Source organism: Cricetulus griseus, chromosome 3 (genome assembly GCF_003668045.3).
Source record: "Cricetulus griseus strain 17A/GY chromosome 3, alternate assembly CriGri-PICRH-1.0, whole genome shotgun sequence".
In the NCBI taxonomy this organism is placed as follows: Eukaryota; Metazoa; Chordata; class Mammalia; order Rodentia; family Cricetidae; genus Cricetulus; species Cricetulus griseus.
The window spans coordinates 221,314,217-221,331,912 of NC_048596.1; the positions used below are offsets into that span (position 1 = coordinate 221,314,217).

Genomic DNA, 17,696 nt, shown 5'->3' on the forward strand with positions numbered 1-17,696 from the left:
TGGTCTATCATTCCCACACCCTGTAACTTCAACTGTGTTAGTTACCCTTTGCCATCACCAAAATATCTGACAGAATCAACCTAAGGGGAGAAGTGCCTTATTTGAGCTCAGGAAGTTAGAATCCATCAAAGCAGAGGAAAACATGGCATCGGGCTTAGAACACTATGTTGGGAATGTAGGGAAATCCTTGTTCTATGGAGCTCAACAGAAAGCAGAAAGTAAAGTCAGTTTACCTATAACCTTAAAACGCTGGTCCTAGGGGCCTACTTCTGCAATTCAAGCACCAGGCCCAAAAGTTCTCACAATGTGCCAAACAGCCTCGCCAGCTGAGGACTATGTGTTCAAACACATGAGTCTATGTAGGACACTTAACATCTAAATCATTAACACCTCCCAAGGGTGGTCTTGGGTGCTCTGAGGGCCACACTCTGTCCTTCCAGGAAGAGATGAACAATTAATGCCTTTTCTTGTTTTTGCCGTTTTTTGTTTTTTTTTTTTTTCCTGACCATATTGTTACTAGAATTCAAGGAAATCAGGATCTCCTCTTGAGGTTCTTAGTCTCATTAATAAAATGATTTAGGAATTATGACTCAGATATAAGCTCTAGGACATAATTTAAATAAAATTTAAAATTTTATTAAGTTACCTCCAGGGTAGGCAGCCTGTAAATCTCAGCAGCTGCCTAACAGGAGTAGAAAAGGGGAAAAAAATCATGCTATTTGAATGCCAACACAGAGGTCGACCACATGGCAGGGAGTGGGGCTTTGGGGAAAGCACAAGGAAGTCCAAAGTACCAGAGAAAGCATACTTGGGTTCTAACCAGCATCTTAAAGAAAGAGATAAACAAGAGAAAGACAAATCTTACATCAGCTCAGTTTATATAGGAACTTCTGTCTTTCGCAGTGTTCTATTGCTGTGAAGAGACACCGTGGCCACAGTGATTCTTATGAAGGAAAATATTTGATTGGGCCTGACTTACAGGTTCAGAGGTTTAGTCCATTATCATCACCTTGGGAAGTATAGCAATACGCAGGCAGACATGGTGCTGGAGTAGGAGCTGAGAGTTCTACATCTGGATTTCTGAGTCACAGGCAACGGGAAGAGTGAGCCACTGGGCCTGACTTAAGCTTCTGAAACCTCAAAACCCAACCCCAGTGACTCACTTCCTCCAACAAGGCCACACCTCCTAATAGAGCCACTTCCTATGAGTCTATGGGGGCCATTTTCATTCAATGTTGGTAGGTGGGAAGTCTGAGAAGGAAAATTACAATATCTTATTAAAGGAATAATTATTCCATGTGCCCTTTTAGTACAGGTTAATGTGAGCACACCTTACTAGGAGTGGTCCCTTGTCCAGTTGGTTAACTTGGCCCAGTTGGAATGTTAGGCTTCTACTACAGCCAGAGATTCTGTTCTCTTGACCAGAGGTTTTCCCTTAATAGACCTTTATTGTTACTCTAATAGTATCTCTGTTCAGTTCTCAGTTAGGTTTTTCTGTTTTGTTTTTAAGGAAACTAAAACCCTTTCGAAAAGATGGTAGACGGGATTAGAATCACTGTGAAATTCTGTATTGGCTAATAAAGTAACTTGAGTATAAGTTAGATAAGTTTTGAAGACACTGATTTGAATCTTCAATGTCTTCAAACCTTGAACTGACTTCCAAAACCTGAAGATTTGGGGCTTGTTTGTTTTGTTCATTTTTATTATTATTTTGCAACCAGGATCTCATTCTGACCTTCCCTCTGTTTCCTAGTTCTTCAGTGTCTATTGAGAGAGTTCAGACATGACACACAGAGAATGCTATAGAAAAATACGTAGAATTTAACCCAGGGTAATGTGGGGGCACTCTTGAGAGTAAGAATGGATAATGAACAAAGGGACCAGTGCAGAGAACACTCTCCAGGAGTGAGAATGGACAGTAGCCAGAGAGGGTGCTATGTGGAGTACACTCTTGAGGAGTGAAAGTGGACAAGGGCCAAACAGTCTTGTAGAACACTCTCGAGAGATGAGAACAGACAATGGCCATAGAGACCATTATGTAGCGTGTACTCTTGAGAAGTGAAAGCGAGTGGTGGCCAAAGGCAATATATAGAACACATTTTCAAGGGATAAGAGTAGACAATGGGTGAGGGACCATTTCTCAAGCTACATTTTAGGTAAGTTTTATAATATTTTGTATGTGTCTGTGTACTTGTGCACATGTGTGTGGAGGCCAGAGGTCAACCTCAGGTATTGTTGCTTCAAAGCCTATGTACACCTTGTTTTTTGAGACTGCTTCTCACAGGCCTGGAACTCATTGATTAGGTTAGGCTGGCTGGCCAGTGAGCTCTGCCTGTCTCTATTGCCCCAGAGCTGGGATTACAACTATGCACCACTACACCTGACTCTTTTAGTGAACTATATCACCAGAGCCTATACCATTTCTTAAACTCCCAAGATTAGATTCCTTAGGAGTGTTTTCATGTCTAGGTGATTGACAGGCTCATTTTGAGAGAGGAGTAATGATGTGTCTTTATTCTCTCCTAGAAAGCCTCTGGCTAGATGGTAATCTTAGGATCTTTTGGGCTATTAACAAAGTCATGTCTCTACCCTGGGCCAGAAGTTTGCACAATAATCAAAGTCCTTCTGTTTCAATTCCTGGCTTTGTGTGCTACTGATTGTGAGAAAGGAATACAACCTGGATGACTGTCAAGCCTGGGAGGATTGGACCAGTGGTTCAAGGCAGAGTCTCCCTATGGTGTCCAGGCTGCTGCTCTTGCATTCATGAATTTTCATGAGTCTCCCACCCCAGCTTCTCAGGTAACCAAGAGTAAGAAAAGCAACACTGTGTGGCTAGAAGATGACTACGGTTTTACACCAAGATTTAAAGATCAACTTCTGATGGAATCTGTCTTATATATACACGAAAGGAAAACAATCTTAATTAATCTTGAGTAATTAGTTTTACTAAGGTTGTCTGAAAAAAGCTGACTGTAGCAAGAAATAGTAGCTACTTCAGTTAGTTCTGTAACCATGTTGAAGTCCTGGCAGGAGAGAAGACATTTGCCCTCTCTTCAGCTATCAGACTTTTTCACATGTGCTTAATAGGCTCGCAGGTCTTGAAATTTAAAACTGATTTCCAAACAAAAAATAGGGAAGGCTCAGCTCTCTACTTATCAAAGGAGTGAACCTGGGGCTCAAGAGCTCTGCCAGGCCCCCATTAGTGGGGAGCTCGCTTCCCACAGCCCCATTTTCCTCTATAGGGATTAAGGTAAACAGATCAGGCCTGTCCATTTGCCCCTGGGGAGGACAACCTGTCTCCCAGAGAAACCTGCCTGTGTTCTGGCTTCACCTCACGGCTTCCTATGAAGTGTAAAGTGACCATGGCAACCATAGGGATGGAATCAGATTTTTCTCTCCTCATTTGGCAAAACTACATAAAAATCTATTTCCCTTTACTGATTTCTGTTTCTTTGGAATATAGAGAAACTAAGGTAGTGCATTATGGACCTAAGTGCCAGGAAACAGTCCCAGCCATGTTGCTATTGTGTTTTTCTAGAAAGAGCTTGGATCAAAGCTGATTTTTGCTTGGCCTTCCCTCTGTTCCCTTTCTTCAGTGAATAAGGACTGAGTGGCTAGTTTATAAATAAGGTGACAGGAAATGAAATTTCACATTAACTGGGCTGTTTTATTACATTATCTTATGGGTCATTTTTAATGTGGGTTATTTTATAGAGCAGTACTACCATGTTGCTTGAAATCACTGAATTTTGGTGGGAGATACTCTGCTCTCATTACAGCAACAGGGAGGTATGGAGGCTGAATTAATAGCCAACCAAACAGAGGCAACTGCTGTCTTTGCAAAATGTAGAGCCATTAAGAGGATCAATCAGTAGGGGGTGGTGTAATCCACCAACACAGGCATTTTCCACACAGTTCTGTTGATGCATCTGAATGCAAAATGGTCCAGGATTTTTTTTTTTTTCAAGTGCATTAAAGAGGAAAGAATCCCAGCAGGGGCTTAATAAAGGATTTTTCCCTTCATGCTCCCCAGCCTGCCCCATTTGACTTTTTCCTCTTGCAACAAGCTTCGTGGTTTGGAAATCATTTTTGAAGTCAGTGTTGTGCATATTAACTAGGGCAGGGAATGAGGCCAAGGTGTTACCTTCTACTAAGAATCAGACACAAACCCTTTCCCACTGCCTGTGTAGATAGGTGTGACAGTTTTCGGAGCTGGCATTTTGCTCTTACTCGGTGAACAATATTTAATAGTACCAGTTAAACCTTAAGCGGGTTGTAGTGAGATTATAAGCGCTGTGGTTTGTGACAGGGCTCCTGTTCTCTAGGGCATAAACTTGAACCTTCTTCAGGAGACCAAAGATGTTGCCACTGAATTAAACTAAACACGCTAGTGTTGCCCATAACAACAGTTGCTAGGCGACCTTTGCCAGCATGTGGAGGGGTGGGAAACATCGTGGATCATGGCTCTATTTATCATCGTACACCAGCAATCTTATTGAGGAAAGGGCCTGACATATGCATTGGGTTGCCACAGGACAGAAATGTCATATACACACCAGAAGAGGAATATGTGCTGGGATAGCCTGAGAAATCATGAATAGGCGTCACACCTTTGCCTGTGTGATTTCTGACTGAAACTTTCACTGCAGTTCGATAGCTGAATGCTGGCACTAGATTTACAATGTGACTGTCCCATCTCTTCCAGGGGAGGCTAGGAGAGGAAAAGAAGAGCAGGGGAGAGGCATAATGAAGATGTCATTCCTGTGTCAATAGTAGGACTGTGGCTCTAGCAACAAATGACATAGCTCCATTCATGATCAAAACCCACCCCAGATAGGCACTAGTTTAGAACATCAGTTAGTTGGTGTGGTGGCATGTACTTGTAATATCAGCACTCAGGGGAGCTGAGGCAGAAAAATTGCTGTGCATTGTGAGCCAGCCTGGGATCATATAAGGAACTGGCTTCGGACTATCTTCTGACATAATCTAGATTAAACATCATGATATGGTTCCCTTTCTGAGGTATGTAGGGTGCCACTATAAACTGTTTATTGTTTTGGATACTTACAGGTGTGTGGGGAATGGCTACATGTGTGTGAGAAGACATGCATTAGTGTGTGTTTGCATTCGCAAATGCACATATGTGGAGGCCAGAGAACAACCACTGCAGTCATTCCTTAGATGTCCACCTTGTTCCTTGAGGCATTGTCTCTCATTGGTCTGGTACTCACCCAATAGACTAGGCTGGCTGATCAACAAGGCTCAGGGCTCCTCATACCTCCTGCCTCCTAGCACTGGGATTATCAATGCATGCCACCACTCCCAGATTTTAGGGCAGTTTACTGTTTAAAATATGTTGTACCAGTTCAGCAACATGTCCCCACTGTTCATTGAGCTGATTGGCTAACATCATTAAACCTAGTCAGGAGTTTCCAAAAGTCAAACCCCTATTTGAGAAGAGCGCCTACTCACTGGATCCCTTGTTCTTTCTTACACTAGGCCAGGCCATGCAGCCTAGCAGCTGGGCTGAGATTCACATAATTTAAGAATTTAGACTGTAGATAGATTGAAACCTGCCCTAATTGAAACCTCCTCCACCCTATTTTTGCCAGGCTTAAAGGAACAGTTTTCAACAAGCCTTCTTAAAGAAACAATTATGTAAAGCCATTTTAACTAGAGCAAATTAAGAACTTTGTGAGTGTATTAATCCCTATAGAGTCTCACAGTGTGAATAGTGCCCATGTTGCAGACCTCCCCACCCCTGAATGATCCCAACAGTGTCACCAAATAGGAAGAAAGGAAGTAGTCTCTGAGACATTTAATATGAAGCAGCAGATGATTAAAATGCCAGCAAGTTTAGGGTGAAAGGTCAGACCCACCTTTCTGCATTCTCAATATTAGAATCTCACATAGAGGATACTTTTACAAGTTGCAAGGAAGGAAGAGTAGAAATGAATCAGCAGGGGGAAGAGTGCATCTTTCTGCAAGAAACCAAAGTAAGGAAACAGCTATGTAAATGGGTCTTTAGAGAAACGAAGCAGCCAGGTATGGAATTATTTTCCGAAGGAAGAAATGAAATGAATGATGATCCAATTAGTTGGCAGAATAGCAAACAGTGGTAAGCGCCTGGCTCTGGGATTGTGTCTGAGCTCACCTGTTGTTCTTCTGCTTATTGTTGAGCCACATCAGGACAGATATTTTATCTAGAAAAGCCTCTGCTTCTCCTGTAAATGTGGGGCATAATTATTTTTAGCTCCCTGGCAGAGTGAGCGTGAGAATCAGCTGACAGGAAAAAGAAGGGGTTTTGTAATGTGCTTGGCACACAGGAGCCGGCAGCAGATGCTGGTGCAGTATAGCTGGTGTCTTATTGTTACCATCAAATAGCTGGGAAAGTTCTTGGGAACAACTCCAAGAGGGAGCAACAGGGAGTGGACTTGACACAAGAGCAGTCATTATTGCTTAGCCCTTTTTGGGGGGTGAGGGTGAGCACTATGCAGAGAGGGGGATGCAAGAGCTGTGTCAACACAGTAGACCTGTTCCAGGACCCGGGAATATTAGGGATGGAATGAGTGCAAATACTACTACAGCAGGTAAGAAATCAGGGCCATGTTACGTTGCTACCCCAGGATGTCAGAGGAGGACCCCGGCCAGCAGCATCAGCAGGCTTGGTACTCAGTGCTTCAGCCAACCAAGAGTAAATAATGGATTCCCAGAAGGGACATAAAGCAGCCAATATAATGAATAGCACTTGACTCCCACTTGGGAACTCCTCACATTATCCCATTAGGTCCTAGCAACAGCCAAAGAGCACACACTAGCCTGGGGTCCTTTTCCCTTTTCTCTTTCTCTTCTCTTTCTAACAAAGAGGAAATCTACTGTTCATATGACTTATCCCTGGTGCTATGGGGGAGCCCAAGAAGTAGTCACATGACCTAGTATGTGGCTCCTGACCCCCCAAACAGCACATTTCTGAATTGTAACTTACTATGTCGATGCCAGCTGTGCCCAGGTTTTTCCCTCTTCACTGAGCTTCAGGGCAACTATGAGAGAGTACCCTATGTGTGCCCAGAAGCTTGCCTGAACAGTACTTTGGTGTTCTCTGGTTTCCTCCCAGCCTGCTAACTCTGTACAAGGAACTGATTCTTAGGAACAGTTTCAACCCAGTGGGATAGGAACCAGGGGAACTGGCCAGTCCCCCATTCCAGAAGAGGCAATTTTGAGACACATTCTCTAAGACTCCTTAGGGGTCTCCAGTGAACCCCACCCCTCCTGTCCTGTCTCAGTATTAAGCCAATCATGACTTTATGTGGCAGCTTTCCTTCTTGCTGCTCCTCCCTCTATCAAGCCCTGAGATTTCCTTATGGATCAAACACTCAAGTGCTGCACAGAGGGGCCCCAAACTAAGACAGTTTTGTGACTCTTCAGCAAAGATGGTCTTATCTATTCTTTTCACAGAAGTAGGCTAAGACCCAGTGCCCAAAAGCACACATGAGGCAGGTGAATTTTCCTCAAAGCATTCATTGTTACGCCAAATCTCCTCCATTCTGATGTTTGCCTGTTGGATTGACCATCCATTTATTTCTTGACTGATCATCCTCTGACCCTCTTGCTGATGTAGGAGAATCTCCCATGTACTGTGAATGGCAGACTCCTGTTGCCCAGGCTGGACTGAATATATGTTTGTGACTGGGACCCAACCAATTAGATGTCCCTGCCTGGGCATCAGCATTGGCACAAAGGCACACCATGTAGTAGAGAATAGAAAGAGTCATCCAAGTTACAGTGATAGTGCCAAGTCAATTGTTCAGTGCTATGTGGCCAGCACCCCATTTGTACCTGGACCTCAACCCTTACTCATTCCCTGACTCTTGTACTCTGGTGTCCCGCTCATTTCAGTAGTCTCCACTGAACATTTCAGCAGTATTTCTTTTGCTTCTATCAGCCAGAATCACTTTCTTGTATCACAACCAAAAGCCTTTATGCATGCTGCTACAAGACCAAGCCAACAGTCCATGAATGGACATCATACACAGGAAGAGACATCCCTCTTGTTGATGTAGGGTGACTGGAAGGAGTTTTTCCTTTGCACTCTATTTGTCATCATACTGATGGCATAGGCACCAAGAAGACCATTCGTTGTAGAAAGTATTCAAGAATATGATGAAAAGTTCAGAGGAACTCCATGTTCATCACGTAGGAGGCTGAATGAGGGTCCTCCTGTTTTTATATCCTTCCTGTTGAATGCTTATTACAGGATTTGGTGATAGTCTTTCATGTTGGGAAGTTACATTTCTCTTTCTTTCCTTCTTTCTTTCTTTCTTTCTTTCTTTCTTTCTTTCCTTCCTTCCTTTCCTTCCTTCCTTCCTTCCTTCCTTCCTTCCTTCCTTCCTTCCTTCCTTCCTTCCTCCCTTCCTTTTCTGTTTCCTTCCTCCCCCTCCCTCCCTCCCTCCCTCCCTCCCTCCCTCCCTCCCTCCCTCCTTCTCTTCCTCCTTCCTTCTGTTTATTTCAGTGCTAAGGGAGGGACTAGCACCTTATGTACACTGAACATGTGCTCTTCCACTTTACGACATTGTTAGCCCTTCAAGAGAGTTTTTGTTTGCTTAGTTGTTTGTTCATTTTTAAAGTGATGGAAATTCAACTCAAGGGTTGTGCATGTCAGGTAGGTGCTCTACCACTGATCTGTATCCCTAGTACTCTTGCGTCTTTAAAGGCTGGATTCTTGTGTGTATGTATGTGCATGTTTGTATGGGTGCACATGATTGTGTGTGTGTGTGTGTGTGTATGTGTGTGTGCGCGCGCGCGCGCACACACACGTGCGTACACACGCATGCGCATGCGCATGCGCATGCGCATGCATATGTGGAGGTCAGAGGACAGCTTTAGGTGTTGTTCCTTGAATGCCATTCACCTTGGTGGTTTTGAGACAGGGTCTCTTGCTGACCTGGGATTTGTCAGGTTGGCTAGGCTCATTGGCCAGCAACCCCAGAGATCTACCTGTTTCTGCCATCCATGCTCTGGGAGTACATGTGTATGCCCGTGCATTTTGGGAATTGAACTCAGGTTCTCTTTAGTTCCCTCAAAGATTGAAATCTTAGAAAAATCATGGGCAAATATTTGGAATGGGGATTACAGTGTGTGTTTATTCCATGTATTTAGAAACTCATGGCAGTTCAATTCTAATGACTTCCTTTGCCTGCCAGATGGCAGAACAAGTAAGTATTCCCAAGGACAAAAGATATTCTGCTGTACTATGGGACTCTCAAATCCTTCGTTTGAGCACTGCAACAGCACAGCTGTCTGGGGCTGACTGGAGGGACCATGGTAGGAGGCTCAACAATGGAACACATGGCTGTAGCTGCTCCTGTAATACTCATGTTAACAGGCATAGCAAATGCTCAGCAATAACACCCCACTGAAAAACTGGACATGGTTCACACTGGTATGGAAGTTGTATTTCAGATCATGGATGGATGGATGGATGGATATATATCTTTATGGTTATATTTATTCAATATATATATATACATATATATGCATATATATATATATATATATATGAATAACCATAAAACTCTTCCTAGAAATTCAGGGGTAAGTGCTATGGAAAGGAAGCAGGGGATGTGACACTGCCAAGTGACAGGATAGGTTAACCCTGCCTTTCCCCAGTGATGCAGCACAGACTGAGAAGATATGTATTTCAGCACAGATTATAGGTGGAATAACTAGAATCAGAAGTGAGCTATGCATAGTGTAGCCCCAACTTGTTTAAGCAGCCTGGATTCTTTTGTTTTGTATTGAAGGAACTAGAGGACAGGTGTGTCTCTATAGACTTATGTCATGTATTTATGTAGCAGCAAGCTGGAAACAATAGTTATGAAAACACAGTGGGATCAATGTCTGTTTTTGCAGATTTTTTTTATTTGAATTAGAAACAAGATTGTTTTACATGTCAATCCCAGTTCCCTCTCTCTCCCCTCCTCCACTACCACCTCTCTGCCCCCAACTAAAATCCTACCTATCACATATCCTTTCTGCTCCCCAGGGAGTGTGAGGCCTTCCATAGGGGGTCATCAGAGTCTATGGGGTCAATGCCTTAAAATCTGGGTTTAGAAACATTTTTGTATGATGCTGTGTCTCTGTAATATATGGATCCTGAATGAGATGATATAGAAATGACTGCTCTAATGCAGAGCCACAGGGTTGTTATTAGATGCAGGTCTAGGAAGGATCTGAATGCCAAGTTTAGACACATCCCCAACTGTTCTTGATTCAACATCTCAGCCATCTTAATACAAAGAAATTGGCCTTTAGTGGGAAGCCCATGCAGGACTGTCAAGTTCTTTTTCCAGAACAAGACCAGGGTTTTTCTAACTATGTGAGGCACATATTACAAAAATCACAAGACCCACCTTGATAATAGATATGCTTCTAGGATGCCAACCCAATCCCAGCCCCCCAAGTGGCTCATTTTAGGGCAATAGCTCAGAGAACCCCTGTATTGTGTGTGCTGATTGCTGATTGTGAAGGATGGGAATCCCTCTGAGGAGTTCAGTAGACAACAGGGGAGAGCACGTTGCAGATATGATGTGAAAGACTCTTTCATGCCAGATTTCATATCAACCTGGGAATCCCTCTGAGGAGTCCAGTAGACAACAGAGGAGAGCGAGCGAGTTGGAGATAAGAGAGTGACAGAAAAGTAATTTATGTGATGCTTTAAGTTGTGCTATGAGTTGCCCCAGGCATTTGTAGAGTTGACACCACCTGATCCAGAGCACAGGGTAGTAGTGGCTAACAAATGCAGCCCTGAGCATTCCCCCCTTCCCTGGAGTCCTAGGAAACAGGGAATTAATGTCAATAGCTTCAGAAATGTTCAGTCACGAACCACACATTTCGTTTATCTTCTTCTCTGGGGCTGAGCACAGCAAGAACATGCTGTGTTCTGGGTAAGCTGGGGAAAGAACAGCCAATTTCTTATACCATCAGCTCAGAAGATGTTTCTTAGCCCCCTTATCTCCATACAGCATCCAAGCAAAGATGTGTGGGTTGTCATCAGTGGTAAAACATTGCCCCCCTTAGAATCTCTTCCCTATGTCACCCCCATGTATGTTTGAAGAATGGCTTTCAAAAACATCTCTCTGGTTTTTAAATACAAGGTTAAAACAGTCATGAAGCAAAGGAGATGATTCAGTGGGAAAAGTGTTTGCTGTACAAGCATGATAACTTGAGTTTGGAGCCCTAGCACCCCATAAAAAGCCAGGACTAGTAGAATACATTCTAAACCAAGAACTAGGGGTGCAGAGAGAGCTGGGTCCTTAAAGCCAATTGGCCAGCCAATCTAGGTGGATTAGCAATCTCCAGGTTCAGCAAGAGACTCTGTTGAAAAAAGAAAGGTAGAAAGCATCTTAGGAAGACATTCAAGATCAGCTTCTATCCCCATCATGCATGTGTACCCATATGGTGTGTACCCATATGCATATGAACATAGATAAACATGTGCACATACATAAAACCTGAAACAACATCTGGATCTGAGGCCACTGCTCACATCGCAGAAACTAGTGAGGCTGCCTGGGCACCTACCATCTCACTGAGCGTCTTCCAGTCTTGTGCTTGTCTAATGGTATTCTTTTGTAGAGACAAAAGCCTACCTCCATGTATTCTCTTTAGTCTGTTCCTATTCTTGTTGAAATGCAAAGCTCTTACCTTTTACACTGACTTGGGCCACAAGAAAGTCCCAGATGATTGATTTTTTTTTATGTGAAGGAGATCCCACTGAGTCAGGTAGTTCTCAAGATATATAGTTTTGGTCCACACTGGAGGTGGTGGACTGAACATTATTCACAGTGAATGTTTAGTGATTGTTTACTCTGCCCCAGGTATCTGTGTAAGCATTGCCTGTAGTGTAGATATTATTCCCATTTAGAGACAAGGAAACTGAGTCTCAAATGAGTTTAGAAGGTGCCTGAAAATCATACAACTGGTAATGTGCCAGAACTGAGTTGGGAAACAGAGCTGTAAACTCATAAACTGTTTGTTAGGATTTGGGGAGGCCACTTAGTGGTAGAGTGCTTGCCTGGCATGATCCAAGTCCTAGGCTCAATCACCAACAATAGAGATGAAAACAATGAAGATTATTTCTTTCCTATTATATGACCCTGTCCATACAACAAAAGTTATTGTGCCAGCACTGCTGGGTGTTCTATCTTTACAATGCTCATAATAATTTTGTGGTTTAGAAATTTTTTGTTCCCATTTTATAGGTGGGGAAACTGAGGACTACAATAGCCAAGGAAATTTGCTCATGATACACAGCTGATAATGAATAGAGGTGAGCTTTAGACCAGTGTAAAGTGTGGCATCCAGCTTGCCTGAATTCAGTGGGTTTTGACCCATAATCCATGGGGAACTGGGTTAGTATGTTCTGATTTAGGAAGTCAGCCATGATAGTAGACCCTGTGGTCTGTAAGGAGGTGTAACACCATAGACTGTACAAAGAAAAAGATGTTGTCATGAAAAGGAAGGGCAGGGACTGTGTTTACACGAAGTTCTGCACTGTTGAGATTAGAAACCTTTCTCACAATTAAATCAGCTCGCCTCTATAGGCATGGATAGAATGAATCAAATTGGATTTTCCACCAATTCTCAGAGGGCATGAACTCAACTTTTAGAGTTCAGAGGACAATTCAAGTTTTGATGTGGGCAGAATGACCCCATATAGAGAACACAGGCTGGCTAGATTATGAAAGCCTTCAGCTGTGTTTCAGTGCTGTGGCTCCAGGGAGTCAGCTTCCTCTCTATGTTTTGTATAGAATTTATTGACTTTAAAAACTAAACTCTGTGTGTGTGTGTGTGTGTGTGTGTGTGTGTGTGTGTGTGTGTGTGTGTCTGTGTCTGTGTCTGTCTGTCTGTCTGTCTGTCTGTCTCTCTCTCTCTCTCTCTCTGTATGTGTGTGTGTGTGTGTGTGTGTTTGTGTGTGTGTGTCTGTGTATGTGTGTCTGTCTGTCTGTCTCTCTCTCTCTCTCTCTCTCTCTCTCTCTCTCTCTCTCTGTGTGTGTGTGTGTGTGTGTGTGTGTGTGTGATCTATTAGGACAGTTTGAAAAATAAAAGAAAACCAACAGGAGGGCCAAAAGGTGTAGTGTGTGCAGTTCAGTGGTTGAGTATTTATCTTATACATGTGAGGACCTAGCTTCAGTTCTCGGTGCTGCAAGTGACAGGTAGATTGGGAGAGAGATTCAAATGTATTGTATATAAGAAGTGTGTGTGTGTGGGGGGGGTGTTCCTCTTTGGTTCTATTTCTATACCTGATTTTAATTTTAAAGGGGCAGCTATTTAAAGAAGTTACAAGAGCAAGGGGGAAACTATGGGAACAGGCAATCCCAGAAGTGTTCATGTTAGGCAGTGGGCTGTTGTTTCATGTTTATGTATTACCCTGGTTAAAATGGTACTGAGGGAGCATTTAGCATGGAAACAACTGAAACAACTTTGAGCTGGCTTATGGAGAGAGGCTAGAAGTTAAATTGCCCCCCCCCACATACACACACACACATACACACACCCCTTTGCCTTTGAACAGTGAATCCTTGGCCACGATTTTCCTTAATATAAGGAAATTAATTGAATATATTTTTTCAATTACTAAAAAAATAAACAAATGGAAATTGGTAATTTGTTTTCATCCAGAACTTAATCTGAATTAACTCAATTACTCCAGATACATGAATTCCCCTGTTGGGTTGATTACAAGTTGGCTCAAATTCATTTTTATTGTTTGCTCTGTGTTAAAAATCTACATCTTGTCTTGAGGGAGCTTGCTGCTCTTCTAGAGGAGCAGAGTTCAGCCCCCAGCCCGTATGTCAGGCCACGTACAGCCTCCTGTTACTCTAGCTTCAGGGGTTATACTGCTTTCCTCTGGTATTTTGGGGTACTGCACTGACATGGACACATACAAACATACATATAATTTAAAATAATTCTTAGAAAACACATCTTTACAAACTGAGTAGTACTCCATTGTATAAATGTACCACGTTTTCCTTAACTTCCTTATCTTCAGTTGACCGGCATCTAGGTTGTTTCCAGGTTCTGGCTTTTATGAATAATGCTGCTATGAACATTGCTGGGCTTGAGGTAGATTGATCCTCAATTTTCTTAGAAACCACCATAGTGATTTCCAAAGCGGCTGCACTCCTACCAGCAGTGGAGGAGTGTTCCCCTGACTCCACATCCTCTCTAACATAAGCTGTACTGAGTATTTTTTATCTTAGCTGGCTATTCTGGCAGGTACAAGATGGCATCTCAGAGTCATTTTGATTTGCATTTCCCTGGTGATTAAGGATGTTGAGCACTTCCTTAAATGTCTTTTGGACATTTGAGACTCTCCTGGTGAGAATTCTCTGTTTAGCTCTGTATCCCATTTTTCAATTGGGTTATTTTGTATTTTGATGTCTAGTTTCTTGCGTTCTTTATGTATTTTGGAGATCAGCTCTCTGTCAGATGTTGGGTTGGTGAAGATCTTTTCCCATTCTGTAGGGAGTCATTTTGTCTTATTGACCATGTTCTTTTCTTTACAGAAGCTTCTCAGTTTTGAGAGGTCGCATTTATTGATTGTTGCTCTCAGTGTCTGTGCTACTGATGTTATATTTAGGAAGTGGTCTCCTGTGCCAATGCATTCAAGGCTATTTCCCACTTTCTCTTCTATCAGGTTCAATGTAGCTGGATTTATGTTGAGGTCCTTAATCCACTTGAACTTGAATTTTGTGCATGCTGATAGATATGGATCTATTTGCAGTCTTCTACATGTTGACATCCAGTTATGTCAGCACCATTTGTTAAAGATGTTTACATTTTTCCATTGCACTATTTCAGCTTCTTTGTCAAAAATTAGGTGTTCGGGCCCGCTAGCAGGGCTGTGTGCACTCGAAGTCTGCAGGCTGTGTGTGAGGCAGTGGAGGGCGCAGAGACGGGGCCGGGGCAGCATGGCAGCCTCCTTGGGGCTCTGAGGAGCAGCCTCTGGTCTCTGGTATTGGAGCGGTCCGACAGCCTTGCAGCGGTGTGTTCTAGGTAAATGGCTTCTAAGACTCCAGCTGGCTTCATTGGATTGGGAAACATGGGGAATCCAATGGTGAAAAATCTCTCGAAACTTGTCTTTCCACTCATTCTCTATGACGAGTTCCCTCATGCATGCAAGGAATTTCAAGAAGCTGGTGAACAGGTAGCATCTCCAGCAGATGTAGCTGAAAAGGCTGACAGGATTATTACAATGCTGCCCACCAGTATGAATTTGGTAGAAGTTTATTCTGGAGCAAATGGGATTCTAAAAATAGTGAAGAAAGGTTCATTATTAATAGATTACAGTACTGTTGATCCTTCAGTTTCAAAACAATTGGCAAAAGAAGTTGAGAAAATGGGAGCTGTTTTCATGGATGCCCCTGTTTCTGCTGGTGTAGGAGCTAGTCGGTCTGGAAACCTTACATTTATGGTGGGAGGATTTGAAGATGAATTTGCTGCTACCCAAGAATTGCTGGGGTGCATAGGCTCCAATGTGATATACTGTGGAGCTGTTGGGACTGGGCAGGCAGCAAACATCTGCAACACATGCTGCCGGCTATGAGTATGATTGGAACCACTGAAGCTATGAATCTTGGAATCAGGTCAGGGCTTGACCCAAAACTGTTGGCTAAAATCCTGAATATGAGCTCAGGACGATGTTGGTCCCACGACCCTGACAATCCTGTACCTGGGGTGATAGATGGAGTTCCCTCATCTAATAACTACCAAAGAGGATTTGGAACAACACTCATGGCGAAGCAATAGGCAGTCCACTTCCAAATTGCATCTTCCCACCAATCTCAACGTGCTTCCTCCTGCCTATTTGATTTAGGATTGGCTCAAGACTCTGCCACCAGCACCAAGATCCCAATTCTTCTAGGAAGCCTAGCCCACTAGATATACAGGATGATGTGTGCCAAGGGCTACTCAACGAAAGACTTCTCATCTGTGTTCCAGTATCTGAGGGAGGAGGAGACCTTCTGATGTGTCCTCTGGACATGGACACTTGGGAACCAGACTCTGTCCTTTAATCAAAGGTCATCTGTCTACTTTTGATTATCTACATTACAGTAATCCCTGGGATTTCTCACCCAGTTTTAAATGATGCTGCTTTCATCTGTTCAGCAAATGTACCTGATAGTTTCTGCTAACTAGCTCAGTTGAGCTTTTTAAAAGGTTTGATCCTTGAGCACCTTCAACAAAAATTGAACACTTTGATCAGGATATTTAATTTACTCCACTGTGCAAATAAAACTAAATGCTTTGTCAACAAGATGGAATCCATGGTAAAAAGGAAAGAAGTCAATTACAAAGACAAATTAGAGGGAACTTTGTCCTGTTAACTGAGTGGAGTTATTCCTTCATTCCGGGTTACTGACTGTTCGGGATTGATGGGTAAGACAGCTTGTTGACAGTGTCTTCCTGTTTGTATTGTTACAGTGTCTTAGTGTGCCCCTCCTGTTACAGCTTTCCACACTCAACCCACTTGCTTCTGTATTTCTGCTTCCTGTATATTCTTACTACACATTTTTGACTCCAGAAGAATGACATCTTTAGACTATTTCAGAGCCAATGATGATATTTTCTTTAGACAATTATTACATTATTCTAACTATAGTCGTATTATTTTGAATTTAAGTAAATTTCTATGCTGATAACATTTTCCTGGAAAAAATCAGGTGTTCATAGGTGTGTGGATTAATGACAGGGTCTTTGATTAGATTCCATTGATCCACCTGTGTGTTTTTATGCCAATACCAAGCTGTTTTTTTTATTATTATTATTATAGCTGTAGAGTAGAGTTTGAAGTCAGGGATAATGATGCCTCTGGAAGTTCCTTTGTTGTACAGGATGGTTTTAGCTATTCCGGGTTTTTTAATTTTCAGGCAAATGAATGGAACTTGAAAAAAAAAAAAAAACACCTTGGGTGAGGTTAGCCAGACTCAGAAAGACAAACACAGTATGTATTCACTAATAAGTCTATACAAAGCAAAGGCTAACTACAATCCACAGCTCCAGAGAAGCTAGGTAACAAGGAGGACCCTAACAGGGAAACATGGATCACACTGGAGATCTACTAAGTAAAATGGAGACAGGAGGTTGGTAAAGGGGGGCGAAGAACATGAGGGTTCAGGATGGTTGAGGAAGGAGGGATACAGTGGAAGAGCAATGAAAGAGTTATCTTAATAGAGAGAGCCACTATGGGGTTAGGAATAAAGCTGGTGCTAGGGTCATTCTCAAGAATCCACAAGGAGGACCCCATCCAAGTGGGGGGAATGCCAAAACTGACCTACCCCTGTAATCAGGTTGGTAAATACCCCAACTATTATCATAGAGCCTTATTCATCCAGTAATTAATGGAACCAGATGCAAAGATCCACAACCAAGCAACAGGTTGAGCTCCAGGAATTCAGTTAAAGAGAGAGAGGGGAGGGAATATATGAGGGAGGTCAAGATCATGATGGAGAAATTTACAGAGACAGCTGAACCAAGTTTATGTGTACATGATAAACAAAAGACACAGAGACTGGTACTGGGGTTCAAGCTATCTCTTACCTCTACCTCAGACTGAAAAGGCTGATCCTGTCTCCATGAGCTCTCACCAGGCCTCAGACTGCTGCCTCTCCTCAGTGTGACTGGAGAATATA

At 42.9% G+C, this 17,696-nt stretch overlaps 1 pseudogene; it reads left to right on the forward strand.

The window, feature by feature from the left end:
- The first annotated feature begins 14,975 nt into the window (after positions 1–14,975).
- LOC100754568 lies at positions 14,976–16,032 on the forward strand (annotated as a pseudogene).
- The last annotated feature ends 1,664 nt before the right edge of the window (positions 16,033–17,696 follow it).